Consider the following 19,658-nt stretch of genomic DNA (forward strand, 5'->3'; position numbering starts at 1 on the left):
GGGTGTAGGGAAAGAAGGAGAGAAAGAGAGAGAGACAGAGACAGAGAGAAAGACTATCTATTTGAAGTGTTTCATAAGAAACTTGAAGAAACTGTGGGGTGGGGGGGCAGGGGGTCTAGGCAGGGAAGCGGGGATTATTTTCCATTGACTCCAACCTTGTACTTTTAGAATTCTGAAACAGGTGCACACATTACCCACTGACTGTAGTTACAAAATAAAAGTCTAGGAATAGCTATTTCATAATATCTCTTGACCATTCCCAGAATTAAAAAGGCCTCTATCATATTTTAAAAACATGCCATAACGGTGACCAGTGTCTTTGTGTCTGACCATCTGTAGACAGTGTCAGCACACCTGAATGATGCACACCTGAACCAATTATTTCTTTCTGGAAAACTCCTTCAGTTTCTCCTTAACATAGAAGAGAGTTCTAACAACGGAGTGTGCAATCCCAGGACTGCACACCCTGCCCTTGGTTTCAGTCTCCAATCTCATCTGCTAACTCTCCCTGCTCCTTCATGCTCCAACTTCTAGCCGAGGGGATGACTTCCCAGCTCCGTGGTCATTCCAGTCTCTCTTCCATGCACAGTCTGCATCTTTTGCCCAGGAACTCTTCCTCCCTTTTCTTTATGTAGCTACTGTCAAAACTGACCTTGAAGACCTAGCTTGGGCATTTTAGTGCCTGGGACCTTCTGATCCTGTGCCCCATGCACCCATGGCCCTTGTGCTGTGTTGACCTCAGGACTCTGCACATTGTCATGGTTGTTGCTCTGCTTGCCTGGACTCTCTCTAGATGGGGGACTCCTTAAGGACAGGGACTATGCTGTACTTATCTTTGTATCTGCAGGCCCTTGCACAGAGTAGGCATTGGCTACACAGGTGCTCATAAAATGACAAGTGGCTCTGCAGGATGCAGTGGGGACATTTTGATTATCACCGGAGGGAATGTGTGGGCTTTGATAGAGGAAGGGCCACTCTACCTATAAGTCCATCCTTGGTGGCTGTGAACCCGGAACCGTGATGGCTCTTGCTCTTGGGTCCCTTGTTTTTCCTTCTCGAGGCTGGTGCGGCCTGAAAAAGCTGTTCCCTTGGAGTAGTCCTGAGTATGGGTCTGGAGTTCCTTGCAGAGGTGATGCTTGAATTCAGTTTCCTCTGCTTGCTCCCACAATGCCCCATCCATACCTATCCCTTACTAAACTCATACTTTCTGGCCCAGGATCTCAAAGTGCACTTCCTTCCTGCCCTCACCTGCCACCCAGAAACTTGTTGTTGTGAGCTCTTCCTGAACTTCAGGACCACCCATACCATCCTCTCTGATTCTCTTTGCTTATTCCATAAAAATATATGACATTCCAGAGTCCCTGCCCTCTTCTCCCCAGTCAACCACACTCCAAATGCAGTTGCCTACCACGTGGTTACTCTGAAATCTGCCTGTTTCTGTCCAGTCCCACTGCTGAGATCATCTTTGCTGCATTGGCTGGAGTTACCTCCTCACCCTGCATTTCCGTCCTCCAGTCTGTTCTCCACTTGGTGTCTGGATTCATCTTTCTGAAAGGTGACCCTCAGCATGTCATTCTCCTGGTTAAAACCCTCCAAGAGGATTAGGATAAATGTCAGACTCATTAGGATGACTTAGCGTTTCCTGCACAGTCTGGCAGTTTCTCACCTGCCCAAGCTCATCACTGGTTGTCACTATTTCAGTCTCAGTTCCCTGAAGATTCCTACAGTTCTCCCACAGGTCCTGGGGGCTCCCAGCACGTCCTCTTACCCGGCCTTCATGTTGTTTCCCTGAGAAAGCCTTGCCGAATCCCACATACATGGGCTGAGTTCCGCTTCTCATTTCTCTGTCTGCATCCTCTTCTGCTGCTGTCTCCACACTTGTCATCCTTTGTTATAATCATCTCTTTAAATATCACAGGTTCAGTGAGGGCAGTGGTGATATGATGTGCGTTTTGGTCTGATTGCATTTCTAGTTGTTAGCAGAGTCTGGCATAGAGCAGGGGGTCCACTGATCTTTGCTGAATTAATCAGTAAATGAAAGTGCAAAATGTCCCCAGCTAGACCAGGGAAGTAATGAAAATGTTGGGATCCTTGACGCCAACATTGGTGGAAGCGGTGGAGTAGAAGGGTCGGGAACGGAGATGATTTGGGAAGGAGTGGAGAAGGTCTTTCTCCTTTCCTGCTAATTACCTTGTCCATGGCTGCCTATGAGTATTTACTTAGGCTGACTTCCCTCTAAATTTTATATATTATATGTAACATTATATATATATATATATATAAATCTTATTATATGATAACATATAATTATATTATAATTTATAGCTTCCATTATAGTATTATAATAAAGTTAAAGAAAGTTTTAAGCAGAAACACATTTTATCCACAATTTCACCAATGTATCCACTGTTTTCATCATTGCATTTTCTTTGCATTCTTTGCTCATATTTTTGCTTGTTCTTATGTAGCCATAATCATAATTTATATTCTCTTTGTTTACTTTCTATTTCACTGTAAAATATTCTCCCCACATTGTGTATTTCTGAAGACAGTGAGCAGCTTGGGTCTTAGCTTTCTCTGTTCCAAGTTAAATAAGCTAAATCCTCCAACATTTTCTCAAGGGTCTTAGTTTCCACTCACTTAGCCGTTGTAGCTGTGCATCTCTGGATCCTTTCCAGACGCAACACATTCCTCAAAATGAAGAAACTGAAGCTACACCCTAGTACATGCTGATCCCTTGTTTTTCATCTTTGCAGAATAATCTGTATTGTTCAGCTGTCATTTCATTGCAGGCTGTGCCCTATTTTAAGAAAATGGGTTACTTGAAAAATCCACATTTACAATACAGATTAACTGGAGAGCACTTATTATTCACAAAGGGTTCTTTGTCTTTAAAAAGATTTACTGTAATATATCTTTAAATAGCAAAATTTCTGGCACATGTGAAGCAGGTTTGATTGAGAACAGCATAATTTACATATGACTTTTGGGGAACAAAGCTACTATGTAAAATGAGGTGCACTTACTCTGTCAGGAGCAAATGTCCACATCTTTCTGCCAATGCCCAAGGGCCCTACATTTCTGATCTCTGAGTTGGGCCTTTAAACCCAATTTGTAGGCTTTGGTTGTCCTTATTTAAGACCAACCATGGGACAAAATTTAGTGCCTCATGTAGGGCTTGGCTGGTTTCATATTGTTGTTCATTAGACACAAAAATAATTGTATCTTGAAATTTTCATTTAGCATTGGGGAAGTTAATAGACTCCTTTAGTCTCTCATAGGGCTATTTAATGAACTGAACTATAAGAGTCTATTATGTTTGTTATAGTTATATTGGCTAATAATATGCCTTCTATTTGTTCAGTATGCAAAATTATTTTTTATTATAAATTCTTACCACTTTTCACCCTCCTTTTAACTCCAATGCTTAGGTGACAATAGACATTTCACATGAAAAATTATTGTTGCTTTGACTAATAAATATTATACTGCTACTTTTTAAAAGAACTTAGCTTCTAGAATATCTGAAGACTGAAGCAAACTTGCATCATGGGGAAAAGACTTATAGACCATGGGTGTCTTTTTTTGGTGAATTTGATGAAAAAGAAGGTGAAAAGGCAACTCACAGATTGAGAAAATTATTGTAATTATATTATTCAGTACTCAGGATCTAGTATTCAGAACTTATAAAGAATCTTTACATTTAAAGTATAAAAAGACATAACCCAATTAAAAGTGGGCAAAAGATTTGAGTAGATAGTTCTCCAAACATGATATATAAATGGCCAAAAAGCTCATGAAAAGAGCTCATGAAAATTGCAGTGACACACCATGTCACACCTACTTAGTTGCCAATAACAATGGTAATAATAATAATAATCAGATGATAACAAGTGTTGGTAAGGATGTAGAGAAATGGAAACCTTCCTCCATTTATGTGGGAACGTAAAACGGTTCAGCCATTGTGGAAAAGTTTGTCAGTTCCTCAAAAAGTTAAACAGAATTACCATATGACCCAGAAATTTCACTCCTAGATATATCCAAGAGATTTAAAAACATGTCCACACAAAAGCTTGTACACAAATGTTTATAGCAGCATTATTCAAAATAGCAAAAATGCGGTAACAACCCAAAGGCCCATCATCTGATGAATGGATAAACAAAATGTGGTTTATCCATTTATCCCTACAATGGAATATTATCCAGTCATAAAAAGAAATGGAGTTCTGATGCTTGCTGAGAGGTGCTTGAACCCTGAAAACATTAAGGTGCATGAACAAAGCCAGGCACAAATGACCACATATTTTATGATTCCATTTACAGTCATGCGCTGCATAACGACATTTTGGTCAACAATAGGCTGGATGTATAACGGTGGTCCCATAAGATTATGACACTGTATTTTTCTTTACATTTACTGTGGTTAGATATATAGATACCACTGTGTTACAATGGTCTACAGTATTCAGTACAGTAATGTGCTGCGCAGGTTTGTAGCCTAGGAGCAATAGGCTGTACCATGTAGCCTAGGTGTATAGTAGGCTACACTATCTGGGTTGTGTAAGCACACTCTATGATGTTTGCATAACAACAAAACTGCCTAACAACATGTTCCTCATAACATATTCCCATTGTTAAGCAATACATGACTGTATATGATATATCCAGAACATGGAAATCCATACAGACAGAAAGAGATGAATGGTTGCCAGGGGATGGGGGTAAAAACAGGAACTGGAACTAACTGCAAATAAGTCAGGGGTTTCTTTCTGGAGTGATGGAAATGTAGAATTAGATAGTAGTGATGGTCACACAGCATAGTGAATATATTAAAAATGACAATTTGTACACTTAAATAATGAGTTTTATGTTATATGAATTATATCTCCATTTTTAAAAAAGGTTGAGTTGATAAGACTCTTGTTAAAGACACTTGTAGAGGCTGTAAACAGAGCACTGAAAGAAAAAGTGCCTTGTAAGAGCTAAGAAACTAAAGGAAAAAAGCGAAATGATCCTCTACTCAAACATGTACAATTTGCATTTAAACCAGAAGTTGAAGAAGGATCAAGGCTAATAGTCAAGGTCTAATAGAAAAAAAACTCATTATACCTTATACCAATTCTCGTAACACCCCTATCTTCCTAGTAAAACCATACAAGCAACAACAAACAGAAACAAAACCAAATACAAACAAACCAAGACATAACAATACTGGGCAGGGATGCAGGTTTGTTTAGGACCTCAGGACCATAAATAGAATAGTCGGTCCCTCCTTCCCTGTAGAACAAAACTCAAATGCTAATTCTGTCTTTGATGCCTCCTGAGAATGCATATTTTATATTTGTGTATTATGTTTTGCTTTCTTTCATGTTCCTTTATATCAACATAGCAAATATTTGCTTTCTCCTGGGAAAATTAGTGGAATCTTTAGTTTGTTATGCCCCAAGGATTAGTAAGGCATTGCCTGCTTTTCCTTCACTGTGACCTCAAGGACTCTAAATTTCCCTGTGATTCTATTCTTATCCAATATGTAGGTGACCTTTTGTTGTGTTCAAAAGATGAGGTAAGCTTTAAGACAGATTGCATCTCTACTTACTGTTTTAGTTCAGAAGGAGCAGCAGGTTTCCAAAGAGAAGCTACAATTTTGTCACAGCAAACTTCATTATCTAGGGCATGCTTTATCCCAAGCAGATAAATCTCTTACTTAGCACAGACTACAGAGCCTTCAAAATTTGCCCGGGCCAGTAACTAAAAGACAATGAAGAAGTTTCTGGGTCTCACTTGTTACTGCAGACAGTGGGTTCCTAACTTTTCTGCAATTGTCACACCACTCTATGACTTAACCAAATTCTTGGTGACCAGACATCCTTCCCAGAAGCCTAGACATGAACAAGTTTTCTTTCTGTGAGTTCAAGTTAGCCATTTAACAACTCCCACTCTGCTCACCTAATCCTCTCTGCATATTTTTTATGTAAGAGACAAGCCCTTTGTGCTCTGACTCAGCCTGGGAAATCATCAAGACCAAGAGCTGTTATGACTCAGTGGCAAAAACCTGGGCATATAGTCAATGAGCAACAGCCGCAGTAGCCAAGCTAGTGGAGCCTTTGCTGACTTGATGTTGGGGTCTCCTGTGATTTTTTTTGGTCAATCATGTTGCAGAATCTTTGTTGCTCATTAAAAACTCACGACATTTCTTAGCAAGTAGGCTTACCTCCCATGACATCCTATGACTTTACCCCTCATATACTTAATATTCATGAATCTTTTAAATTCTACTACTCTTCTTCCATTACCTCGAAAAAGGGGAAACCCCAACCTCTGCTTGTGAACTATCCATACTCCTAATAAATTTACTAGAAGCCCCTTTAAAAAATGCAAACTGATTGTTGATGGGTCATGGATTAAGACTGAAACAGGACAATATTAGGTAAGTTAAACTGAAACAAATCACATTTCATCCCGGGATAAAAAATGCCTTACCAGAGCCAAAATCTACCCAGACTGGAGGAAGAGATAAAAAACAGTTAATATGTACACTAGTAGTAGTTATGCTTTTAGGGAAGTCCATGGTCTTGGAGTGCTTTGGAAACAAAGAGAGCTTTTGACTTCAGTAGGAGCCCCAATTAAGAATGTTCAGCAAATTAAAGAATGTTTGAGGCCGGGCCTGGTGGCTCACGCCTATAATCCCAGCACTTTGGGAGGCTGAGGTGGGCGGATCACGAGTTCAGCAGTTCGAGACCAGCCTGGCCAACATGGTGAAACCCGGTCTCTACTAAAAATACAAAAATTAGCCAGGCTTGGTGGCGCCCGCCTGTAATCCCAGCTACTCAGGAGGCTGAGGTAGGAGAATAGCTTGAATCCGGGAGGCCGAGGTTGCAGTGAGCCGAGATCCTGCCACTGCACTGCAGCCTGGGACAGAGCGAGACTTCGTCTAAAACAAACAAACAAAAAGAATGTTTGAGTGCTCTAAGGCTACTATAAACGAAGATCAAGTTCATACAAAATGGAATAGTCTGGAGGCTCAAGGCTGATGGCGGGGGATTGGTTCTGGAACCCCCATGAGTACCCACATCCATAGCTACTCAAGTCCCTTAAATAAAATGGTGTAACATGAATATAACCTCTGCTCACCCTATCATATCCTTTAAGTCATCTTTAGATTACTTATAATACGCTAATATAATGTCAATGCCATATAAATAGGTGTTGTGCTGTAGTTTAGGGAATAATCACAGGAAAAAAAGTCTGTACATGTTCAGTACAGATGCCACCATTTGTGTCTTTTCCTTGATATATTCATCCCCAGTTGGCTGACTCTCCAGAGAAAGAACCCATGGATACAAAGGGCTGCTATATTATGGCAGACAGGCAGCCCCGCATTGAGATCCTAACCTTCATAGTACACCAAGAGACTAAATCTTTAGAAAGGTTCAAAGACATTATTATAGAATGCAAGAGATTAGCTCCAAAGTACAAACAAAAAACAAAAAACCCTCAAATGGATGCTTAGAAAACTTTTTGCAAAAAATTACTCACTGCAGGAAGGAAAAATGGCCAACACAGTCAACATCAATGGGGAAATTTTGCTAAAATTGTTAAGGTTGTGTGTGCGTCGGGGTCTATGCTGCATGTCTCCATCTGACCAGCAGAACACTGTTAAAATGGTAAAAGTGGGTGAAGGTGGAACATGGGCAAGAGCCCAACCCTCAGCACCTGTTTGCTTATCTCCAAGTGGATTTCATTTAACTACCCTCTTCATTGGGTTTTGGATATGTCTTGAAAATTGTCTGCATATTTTTAAGATGGACTGATGTCTTTCTTTGCTGAAATGCTACAACTCTCATAATAGCAAAATTACTTGATTTTGTGTTCCTAACCTTGGGGATTATGACCAATCTCTTAAGTAACAAGGGACTCCACTTTATTGGGACTGGTACCAAAGAGCTTCTCAAAGCCAAGGCCCTTACTCAGAAACTTTACTGTCTACATCATTTCCAATCTCCAGGAAAGGAGGAAAGAACAAGAAAAATTCTAAGACTCAAATTACAAAATTTTCAGGGATTCTAGAAATTGTAGGACCCAAGGTATTACCATTGGCTTTAGTGACAAGGTCAGCTGTTTCTAGGACTCATTGATTCTACATGGATTAGTGACAGATAGGCTCATATATCTGTGATACCACTTCCAATCCTAGACACCACACAATTGCAAATAGACCTGGTCAAATATTGCTGGAACTTTTGCAGTATGTCCCATTGTATCAATAAGTGCAAGCAGCCTTTTCTCCATGTCCTTCTAAACAATCTTTATGTTACTTAGAACTCAAATACCTGGTCTTCTGAAAGAGACACCAGAGAAAGACAGCTTCCAAGCCCCAATGGAAAGGATATTATCAAAGGCTATTAACAACTATCACAGTAGTAAAATTCCAAGAGGTCAATTATTGGATTCATGTTTTTCAATTATAGAGCAAAAAACTATCTTCAACTCACTAGAAGACTTTCTTTATTAAAGATCTCAAGTCGAAGCTTCTTAGAACCCCCCAGAAACAGATAATCTTCAGAAAGAGACAGCTTCTACCTAAGAACTTTGAACTAAGTTAATGACTACATGAGATGTGGACAGCTTGTACCTAAGGTCCCCAGAATGGGACTACAGATATTCATGCTTCAATTTGCATTCTTTTGTTCTTTATTCTTGTAGCTATGGTCTTCTCTTGTTAGTTTAAGGCTACCTTGACCTATGTTACACATAAGACCCAGTTCTTAACATTGTTCCTTGCATTCTTATTTACTCCTTTGTATGGGCACCACATCTGGCTACAGCGTACTTGTGAGCTGGCTAAAGCGTACAGCTAAACTGACTGTTGGATTTTTATGCATTTTTCTTTGGAGCTATTCAGTTTCCCTTAGGTCCAACTTCTTGTAATTAATCAGTTGATTTTATGGGTCTAACTAATTAATGAAATGACTCAACCATTAGGAGATTTTATTTTAGTCGTCAAACACAACAAAAACTAGAAATCTAAACAAACCTTATCTTGTCATACTAGAAAAAGAAGTTCATGTCACCACCAGAACAATACTTGGGGATCTTTCATGGGAGCTAGCTTTGATAACTGAATTCTCACAGAAATATAATATAGAAGAGAATTAAGGAGTACAAGGTGGGTATTCCTTTTACGGATCTTACAAGTAAGACACATCACTTTTAGTTTGCTTTAGAATTACCTACTCACTTAGATATTAAAAAATTTATTGCCTAGCAGTGAACTGTTATTAAGCGGCACTAAAACATCCCAACACTATTTAACAATCCTGTAGAATGTTTTTGCCAAAAATATATCATTCTCCCCATTGACTGGCATTGGATTTATGGCACAAAACATACTGACTATTACCCAGAAACTGGATTGGAACTTGCTACTTTGGTAAACTGGTGCTTGTCTTCAGAATAGGTGATCAGAACTGAATATTCATTTTGATCCGTTCATTTCTCTTCTGGGAGAGTAGATCATTTGATGATTTAACTTAAGGAGAAAAACTGGACCTTGATTTAAGAATAAAAACTAATAACTAATAAAAACTAATAAATTTTCTCTTTTCATCTTAACTTTATGTTTTACAAGAGGCCCAGAAAGTAAGGAAAGTCTTTAATGCCATGGTTTAGAGACTAGCAACCATTCCCAATAAAATGGAATTCCCTGTTACTTAAGATATTGGTCATAGTCCCTCGAGGATCTAGAAAGGCTTTATGAGGAAGTTAATGAAATAGGTCAGAGAATAAGAATGTTGTACTTATATGGTGAAGACCTTGCTGGAATCTTTAATATTAAGAACGTGTGGAAAATAAACACATCAATCATAACATTACTTAATTTTGTTAATAACCCTGTATTTGGTTTTGCCAGCTCTTCAGATGGGGAATGGGATCTCCCCTCTTCCTTTACTTAAGTCACTCTTAGCTCCTTGCTGAAAAGCAGACTACAAATCTCATCACAACCCTTCTCTTAGTGTTGGTCTGTCCTGCGGAGTGCAGGTGTATGATCTCCAGAGACTTAAATGTTGTTGTGTAGCCACTGCCCTTAAAATGATCCAACAAATAATCATCCAGCAAAAAGATCAGGAAAACCAGATGTTAGAATTAGCAGGAAAAATACGTTAAAAAAGTGATTATAACATTATCCCCTCCATTTCATGGAAGTTTATACAACCATGCCCAGGACGTGATATGCAATTAGAAACCTCAAATAGTGGTGAAGATATGGATCAATTATACTCTTAGACATTGTTAATAGTCTATCCTTCAGTTTAGGATGACAACAAGGGGGACACTGAGAAACAGAAGCTTCTCTATACCCACACCACAGCTTACTATCTACCTTAACACAACTTTACTATTAAATTGTCTTCATTAACATAGCTTTATTGTTTCAGAAAACTTTTGCCCAGGGAGATAAAAGTTGCAAATAACTTTCTGAAAGACTAAAAAACTACTCAATAGAAAGCATCAAACTACCATTTACTCAGTAAACATCTTGCTTCAAAATTTTTGCCTACTGTGTACATCAATCTTAAATTATATATTAACAGATCATTCTTCTTTAGGAATAACAGAACTAGATTGGCTTTTCTGCTTGAAACAATCAAAAAACAAACAAACAAAAACAAAATAAACAAAGCAATGTTTTTTTTTGTTTTTTTTTTTCAGGCAACCAAGCACAGAGATCCTTGAGAGATAAAGAAAAAACAAGATGAGTCCTATAACAGCTCAGCTTATTGTTTTGAGGACATTTTCAGGTGTAGCACAGGGAGGAGAAGCTCAGAAGACTCTCTAAGTTAAGGAGATTGAACAAAGAATCAAGGAGGACCAAAGCATCTGGAGTACAGAGTACCAGAGTATATAAAGATATGACGTGAGAGAACCCTGAAGATTTATAGAAGGTTCCCCTTAATTATTCAACAAAGCATATACAGATCAACACAGATGTACGAGGAAACCACTTGGAGCTAGGAAAAGAGCCATTTGAAAAGATTAGAGGTGATAGTACTGAATGCTCATACAGGACTGGGGACTTTGACTGTTTCAATAAACCATGCTAGAAAACTCAACCCACAGGGTATTGGGTAGAGTACTTAGGAAGGTCTTATCTCTGTTGCAAGGAATGACTGGCCCTAGACAGAGCACTGCTCTAGACATGCCTAACAAATCATAAATGAAAGACTGAAAAAAATCAAGTTGTTCATAAAAAATTTAACTGCATTACAGAACAAAATTCAAGAATGTTTAGAAGAATACAGAAATGTCCCACACTGAAAAAGATAAACTTTTCAATGTCAGGCATCTAAGCAAAGACTACCAGACATAGAAAGAAGCGGGAAACCATGATCCATGTGGGAGAATGCACATATAGTTAAAACTGACCCGGAAGTGACCCAGATGTTAGAATTAGAAGAAAAAATACATTAAAAAGTTATTATAACATTATTCCATATTTTCAAAAAGTTAAGTAGAAACATGGAAGACATAGAAAAAAAACCCAAATTGAATTTTTATAAAGATAGAAACAGTGTCTGCAATGAAAGCATACTGGATGAGACGAACAATGGTTTACATACTGCAGAAGTACATTTTAATGTGCTTGAAGACATAATAATAACTGTAGAAAATAAAACACAAGGAAAATATTAAAATGAAAAGAGCATCAGTGAGCTGTGAGTGAACTTCAAATGACATAATAGATATTTAATTGTAGCCCTTAAAGGAGTAGGAGAACAGAAAAAAATATTTAAAGGAATAATAGTCAATCATGATGAAAACTATAAACATGCAGATGCAAAAATCATCAACCCCAAGTAAAAAATGAAGAAAACTACACCAAAGCCATCCAGAATCTATAAGGAAGTCAAACAAATCAGCAAGAAAAAAACAAACAATCCCATCAAAAAGGTGGGCTAAGGACATGAATACACAGTTCTCAAAAGAAGATATACAAATGGCCAAGAAACATATGAAAAAATGCTCAACATAATTACTAGGGAAATGAAAATCCAAACCACAATGCGATACCACTTTACCCCTGCAAGAATGGCCATAATTAAAAAATAAAATAATAGATGTTATTTTTCGTGGTGAAAAGGGAATGGCTGAAAAGGGATGTGGTGAAAAGGGAACACTTTTACACTGTTGGTGGATTGTAAACTAGTACAACCACTATGGAAAACAGTGTGGAGATTCCTTAAGAACTAAAAATAGATCTACCATTTGATCCCGCAATCCCACTACTGGGTATATACCCAGAGGAAAATAAGTCATTATATGAAAAAGATAATTACACGTGCATATTTATAGCAGCACAAGTTACAATTGCAAAAATATGGAACCAGCCCAAATGTCCATCAGTCAATGAGCTGATAAAGAAAATGTGTTGTATATATATATATATACACACACACACACCATGGAATACTATTCAGCCATAAAAAGGAACAAAATATGGCATTTGCAGTGAACTGAATGGAATTGGAGACCATTATTCTAAGTGAAGTAACTCAGGAATGAGAAAGCAAACATCATGTCTTCTTGCTTAAAAGTGGGAGCTAAGCTATGAAGACAAAGGCATAAGAATGATACAGTGGACTTTGGGGACTTGGGGAAAAGAGTGGGAGGTGGGTAAGGGATAAAAGACTACACATCGGGTACAGTGGACACTGCTTGGGTGACAGGTGCACCAAAATCTCAGAAATCACCACTAAAGAACTTATCCACATAACCAAACACCACCTGTTCCCCCAACACCTATCAAAGTAATAAATAAATAAATAAAAATGGCTTAAATCCAATGATAAAAATAAAACCTTAGAAGCAGCCAGAAAAAAAAGACATGATATTTACAGAAGAACAAAGATAGGGTGGGAGCAGATTTCTCATTGGAAACAATGCAAATGACAAAACAGTGGAGGAGCAACTTTAAAGTACTAAAAGAAAAAAAAACCCTGAAGCCAGCAGAAAGAGCTTTCAAAAACAAAGGTGAGATAAAGATATTTTCGGACATACAGCACCTGAAAGAATTTACCACCAGCCAACCCATACTACAAGAAATTTAAAGGAAGAGCTTCAAGGTAGAAGGAAAATGATACCAGATGGGAATCTGGATCCATGAAGAGCACAGAAAATGGTAAAAACATGGATAGTTGTATAAGAATTTTTATTAGTAGTATCTCTTTTAAAGATATTTAACAGTTTAAACACAAATAATAATGCATTGTGGGGTCTACCACATAAAAAAGTAAAATTTATTAAAACAATAGCATAAAGTCAGGGAGGGGGCCAGGCATGGTGGCTCACGTCTGTAATCCCAGCACTTTGGGAGGCTGAGGTGGATGGATCATGAGGTCAGGAGATTGAGACCATCCTGGCTAACATGGTGAAACAACCCCTGCCCCCATCTCTACTGAAAATGCAAAAAAATTAGCTGAGCGTGGTGTCAAGCACCTGTAGTCCCAGCTACTTAGGGGGCTGAGGCAGGAGAATTGCTTGAACTGTGGAGGCAGAGGTTGCAGTGAGCGGAGATTGTGCCACTGCACTCTCCAGCCTGGCGACAGAGTGAGACTCCATCTCAAAAAAAAAAAAAAAAAAAAGTCGGGGAGGGGAGAAATAGAAATATATAACTCGTAAGTTTTTATACATGAAATGGTACAATACTACTTGAAAGTAGATGGTGATAAAGATATTTACTATAAATCCTAAAGCAACCACCAAAATAATACCACAAAGAGTTATAGCTGAAGAGCCAACAAGACAAAATGTAATCATAAAAAAGACTCAATTCAAAAGAAGGCAGAAAACAAGGGAAAGGACAATAAAGAGCAAATGTAACAAATAAGAAATAAATGAAAAATTATCAATTAAAACCTAATCATATCAATAATCACATTAACTACAAATAGTTTAAATACCTCAATTAAAAGGCAGAGATTGTCAAATTGGCTAGAAAAGCAAGGCCCAATTATATGTTGTCTACAAGAAACACACTTTAAACTTAAAGGCACAAATAGGTTTAAATACATAAGTATGCAAAAAGATATCCCATGCTAAGACTGTTCAAAAGAAAGCTTCAATGTCTATATTAATATCACGAATATTTTAAAAAATTGTCCAAGATAAAGAAGGTAATTTTATAATGATAAGGGGAACAATTGGTCAAAAGGACTTAAAATTATAAGTGTTTATGGCCTTGAAAATGGAGCTTTAAAAATATATGAACTGGGGCCAGGTGCGGTGGCTCACACCTGCAATCCCAGCACTTTGGGAGGCCGAGGTGGGCAGATCCTGAGGTCAGGAGTTTGATACCAGCCTGGCCAACATGGTGAAATCCCACCTCTACTAAAAAATACAAAAATTAGCCAGGCATGGTGGTGTGCACCTGTAATCCCAGCTACTTGGGAGGCTGAGGCAGGAGAATCACTTGAACCCAGGAGGTGGAGGGTTCAGTGAGCCAAGATCACGCCACTGCACTCCAGCCTGTGTGACAGAGTGAGACTACGTCTCAAAAAAAAAAACAAGAAAAAAATATATATATAAACTGAAAACTAAAAGAACTGCAAGAAGAAATTGAAATTCCACAGTTACAGTAAAAAATTGTAATAGCCATTTCTTAGAGTTAATATAACAAGTTCACAGAAAATCAACAAAGATACAGTAGAGATGAATAGCACAATCAATCAACATGACCTGGTTCACATTTATAGAACACACTCCACTCTACAACAGCATAATGTTCAACATTGTTAGTCATTAACGAAATGAAATTAGTACCGCAATGTGAAGTCACTACACACCTGTTAGAGAGGCTAAAATTAAAAAGACTGATTATACCAACTATTGGTGAGGTTATGGAGAAACTGGAAATTTTATACACTGCTATTGGGAATGTAAAATTATTCAACTCTGGAAAACACTTGGGCAGTTTCTTCAGAAGATAAAAATCAACTGTATTCAACCATTCTTCTCCTTGGTGTATATCCAACAGAAATGAAAACATATGTTTTTTTACAAAAACTTGTACACAAATATTTAGTAACTTTCTTAGTAACAGCCAAAACTGGAAACAATCAAATGCCCTTCAAGTGATGAATGGATGAAAAATTGTGGTATATTCACACAATGGAATAATTTTTCAACAAGAAAGTCAGTGCACTATTGATTATGCAATGTAAGTGAATCTCAAAACAATTATGCTAAGTGAAAGATACCAGAGAAAAAGAAGCCATATTATGTGATTTCGTGGTGTAAAATTCTAGAATGTGTTGTTAGAAAAAGCAGATCAGTGGTTGCCTGGGATGGAGTGAGAGGAGGGCAGAAAGGGAAGAATTATAAATGAGCATGAGGAAACTTTGGGAGCTGCGGGGATGTTCACTAGCTTGATTGTGCTGATGGCTCCATGGATGTATACACATCACAGCTTATCAAGTTGTCTTATTTTATTTTATGTCATTTTTAGATGGAGTTTTACTCTGTCACCCAGGCTGGAGTGCAGTGATGCGATCTCAGCTCACTGCAACCTCCACCTCCCAGGCTCAGGTGATTCTTCTGCATCAGCCTCCCGAGTAGCTGGGATTACAGGCACCCGCCACCATGCCCAGCTAATTTTTGTATTTTTATTAGAGAAAGGGATTCACTATGTTGGCCAGACTGGTCTTGAACTCCTGACCTCAGGTGATCCACCCGTCTTGGCCTCCCAAAGTGCGGGGATTACAGGCATGAACCACTATGCCTGGCCGAGTTGTCCATTTTAAATAGGTACAAAAATTGTCAATTATATCCCAAGAAAACTGCTGAACAATAGGAATTTTGCAAGAACTGAAAATAGGAAATTATTATTTTATGGTCTTTACCCAACTTAACCAAGTCTCCAAATTGAAAGAATCACCTTCAATCAGATTTCAAACTCTCAATAGATATCCTGATTTTGCTCTTTCCTCTCTGAGACACTACCATGGCTCTGTGGAGGCAGTGTTCTCCCCTTTAAGCCACTAAGCCGTAAACTCACTTAGTCTGATCAACAGGTTGCTTTGGTAATATTTTGGAGAGCCAGCATTTGATAGTACTTCACTTCCATACAGTATGACACAGATATTAAAAAGAAGGGATTCTACATCAGTTAACATAAAGAAATTCCAGGATGTCATGTTAAGTGAGAAAAGCCGAATGCAGAGGAAAGTTTTCTGTTTTTGTATTTCTATTTTGTATTTTGTTTTCTATTTTTGATTTAAACAAAACAGCATCTTAGATGAATATATATGCATGTGTATGATGACATGGCCCATGAGATAGCTTTGGATAGAATCATGCCAGTTAATAAACATTGATTATCTGGGGGAAATGATGTATATTGGAGGGTAGGAAGGTGGGAGTATTAAAAAAAAAAAAAAAAAGCAAGAAAAAAAAAAATCACATATCCAAAGAAAAAGAAGTGTCCATAATCCAGCAGCATTTATATTACACACCCATTTCTGTGCTTAGAGATAGCTTCAAACTGTTAATCGAAATAATGTCAAGTTTCTTTGAATTTTCCTGAATTAACAAACACACAACAAAAACTATTATTTTGTTACCCTCTCTGTTACTTCTATCTCTAATTTTACAGGTCCAATCTCATCAATTATAATAACTCTAGTGTAGTAAATAGTAAATTTTGGAATAATAAGATCTCTTTAATAAGGATTTTTTTTTTCTACAAACGGCAGTAACTTTTGCTTTATCATTTGTTTTACAAATCTCATGAAAACTTTACTGGTTGATCAATATTTCAGAATTTTTAAAGATATAAATCTTCTACTGTATTTTTTTTAAAAAAGAGAACTGTTCCAGTGCCCATGTTTTCACTTCTACAAAACTAGCTTAATTCCATACAAATTGCAAAGACCTTGGCACTGCCTTTGTCTCCAGTGAAAAATGAGCTCCATTTGATGGCTGACCTTCCAAACAACTGTAGCTTCCACAGAAATATATAGGATCTATCGGCCCACAGCTGTTACCTTATAAGAATCATTACTTGAGTGCTCAAGGGAAAACTAGTTCCACGGGTAAGTCTGCGTTGATGGAACACTCAAAAATACAATAAAATAAAATGGATGCATATAAACCGTGAGTAAGAGCTTTGATTAGAAGCAAAGATGAGTATCTTTGCTACCGAAGATAGGCAGAGTGGTGTCAGTGTTGGAGAAAATTGGCTGTTAACATTCGCAATTATGGGAGACACTTAAATGGATGCTTTTCACGGCCCTTCCTCAAGATGGAGATGAGTGAAAATTTCACAAATAATGCAGCTTATAAAATAGAAGTGTAGCTGAGAGTATATTAGGTTGCTTGGAGAGGTGAATTAGCATCTTTTGTCTATGTGTGGTGTTTTGTGGAATGTTCATGAAGGCAGTGAGAAAAGATGGTTGAATTTCCTGACCAATTCCTTTTTGTGCTGTTGACTTGTGGTTTGGCAGAAGCGACAGATTCCTTCATCTTTTAACGTTAACCAAGTAGCTCTTTGCTACCCAAACGACCAGAAACAGATGCTCCCCTCCTTATTTCCTTTAAAGGTGGGACATTACCTAGTTTGATAGACAATGGAAATGGTTTCATTTATAACCCTCCAATTTTTAAATTCCTCATGCTCCAGTCACGTTACGGCGGTCACCTTGGGAAGTTTGGGCATATGCTTTATGTTTTGCTGGGATGAGAAATGTTACTAATGCCTTGATAACCTGAAATGAGCCTCCTGTCTCTTGGGTGTCATCTTTGCGTGTGACTTTACAGTGTGTGTTTTCTGTGTCCCTTCTCCTTGCCTTATTACCAGCTTCTTCCTTGCTCCCTAATGGACCATTCAGGTGCTGTTTGGAGATTTGTTTTATTGTTCAACTTCAAAGGTAACGCATATGACGCAGGGAATTCAGAGATTAGATTGCCGGGGCACTGACAGTAAGCCCATATAGATAAGCATAGGGAAAAATTTTAATTAAAACCAATTAACATGAAATTGGAGTTTCTAGTCATTAATTGTGCACAGTCTGATTTAAATTTCTGAAGCTCCATGGGTTTTGCATTAGTGATTGAATCAGTGGGAACAAGGATATTCATGGGCATTGTCTTTGCAAGTGACTTTGCCTAAAGTTCCCTTGCAACTTTTATTTCCACTCAGGAATGAGACTGAGGTGAAATGCCTGGGGATAGAGGGAGGGCGAGGGAGTCATGAAGAACTCCAGCTATGCTACCCATGGCACATGAGCCAAAGCTTTCTAGGGGCCTAGCGTTTTCCTCCTCCCTGACAAAAAGGATATTCCTTGAAGTAGTCATGGCCTTTGTAAATGATTTCAAGTAATAATATTGAAGCCATTTTCCAAGAGCATAGATTTAACCTTTGCTCTCCCCAGCTTCTCATGGACAACAGCATGGCCCTGTGGGTGGTGAGGTCAGTGGAGGAGGGCAGAGTGGCCTCAGGCATGTCAGTAAGCCAGGCGGCAGGTGCATGGTCGCACAGAGGGCATTGCTTCCAGGGCTGTCCTGGTACACGTGGGGACAGCCACAGCTCAGGCCCCTTGATGAGGAGGAGCTCTGGCCTGGGGGAGTCACACTCCTCAGTGGTGGACCTGGACCTGAAGTGAGTCTTTCACACATCATAAACCCTCTTTTTATCACCAGTGGTAGGGAGATGATAGTATTTGTGATGTCTGTCCTCAGCAAGTCCAACTGACTCTCTGGGCTCTGCTGGTAACAGTGGGAATTGTACTAGGGGGTTTGAGAGGACAAAGGAGTGGCAAGAAGCACTGCCACTGATTACTGATGAAGTTAGTAGTCAGGGTTCTCCAGGGAAACAGAATCAATAGGGTGTGTTGGTTATGCATTACTTATATGATGTGTACATATGGAGATAATATAGACTGTGTGTGTATATTTACATATGTTCATATGTATATACAGTATATATAATTATGTAATATATAATGTATATGTATGTATATTACATATATTGCAGATGTAATATAGGTATATGTGTTATATAGTATTCATATATACTTACATATGTTAATGTCTAATAAATATGTGTAATTACATATTATAATTATAGATAACATGTCTATAATAGTAATATATAATATAAAACAAGAGAAAGAGAGAGGGAGGGACAGAGATCTATGTTACAGTTGGCTCATATGATGTGGGGGTTGGTGAGTCAGACATCTGGAGGCAGAATTTCCTCTTCCTAGAGGAGTCTTTTTTCTCTTAAAGCCCTCAGCTGATTGATTGGAGCCCACCCGCATCATGAAGGGCAATCTGCTTTACTTAAAGTCCACAGATTTAAATGTTCATCTCATCTAAAAAATACCTTCACACCAACATCCAGAACAGTGCTTGACTAAATGTCTGGGTACCTTGGCCTGGGCCCAGCGGATGCATGAAATTAACCATCCCGCCTGCCGAGGGTGGAACCAAGTCACCCATGCTGTAATTGCTGTCCCAGGAGCAGCTCCGTCTTGATTGGTTGGTCGGAAAATTGGAGGCAGAGGGGCAGTGGGAGTGGCCGTGCCGGCCTGCTTTGGGAACACAGGGACCCTCCCTGCTGTTCTGTTCACACGGAAGCGTGTCTCAGCGTGTGGGGGCTTGGA

The 19,658-nt window shown here is 38.5% G+C and overlaps 1 long non-coding RNA gene across 1 annotated transcript in view; it reads left to right on the forward strand.

Annotated features, from left to right (window-relative positions):
- The window catches only part of LOC129039358 (uncharacterized), a 51,789-nt gene extending 37,718 nt beyond the window's left edge, over window positions 1-14,071 (forward strand). The window contains exons 5-6 of the long non-coding RNA XR_008503312.2: window positions 9,053-9,166; window positions 10,711-14,071. This is a non-coding gene — a long non-coding RNA (uncharacterized LOC129039358). The remainder of the gene's footprint in view (window positions 1-9,052; window positions 9,167-10,710) is intronic.
- The last annotated feature ends 5,587 nt before the right edge of the window (window positions 14,072-19,658 follow it).

This window comes from Pongo pygmaeus, chromosome 5 (assembly GCF_028885625.2).
Source record: "Pongo pygmaeus isolate AG05252 chromosome 5, NHGRI_mPonPyg2-v2.0_pri, whole genome shotgun sequence".
NCBI classification, from domain to species: Eukaryota; Metazoa; Chordata; class Mammalia; order Primates; family Hominidae; genus Pongo; species Pongo pygmaeus.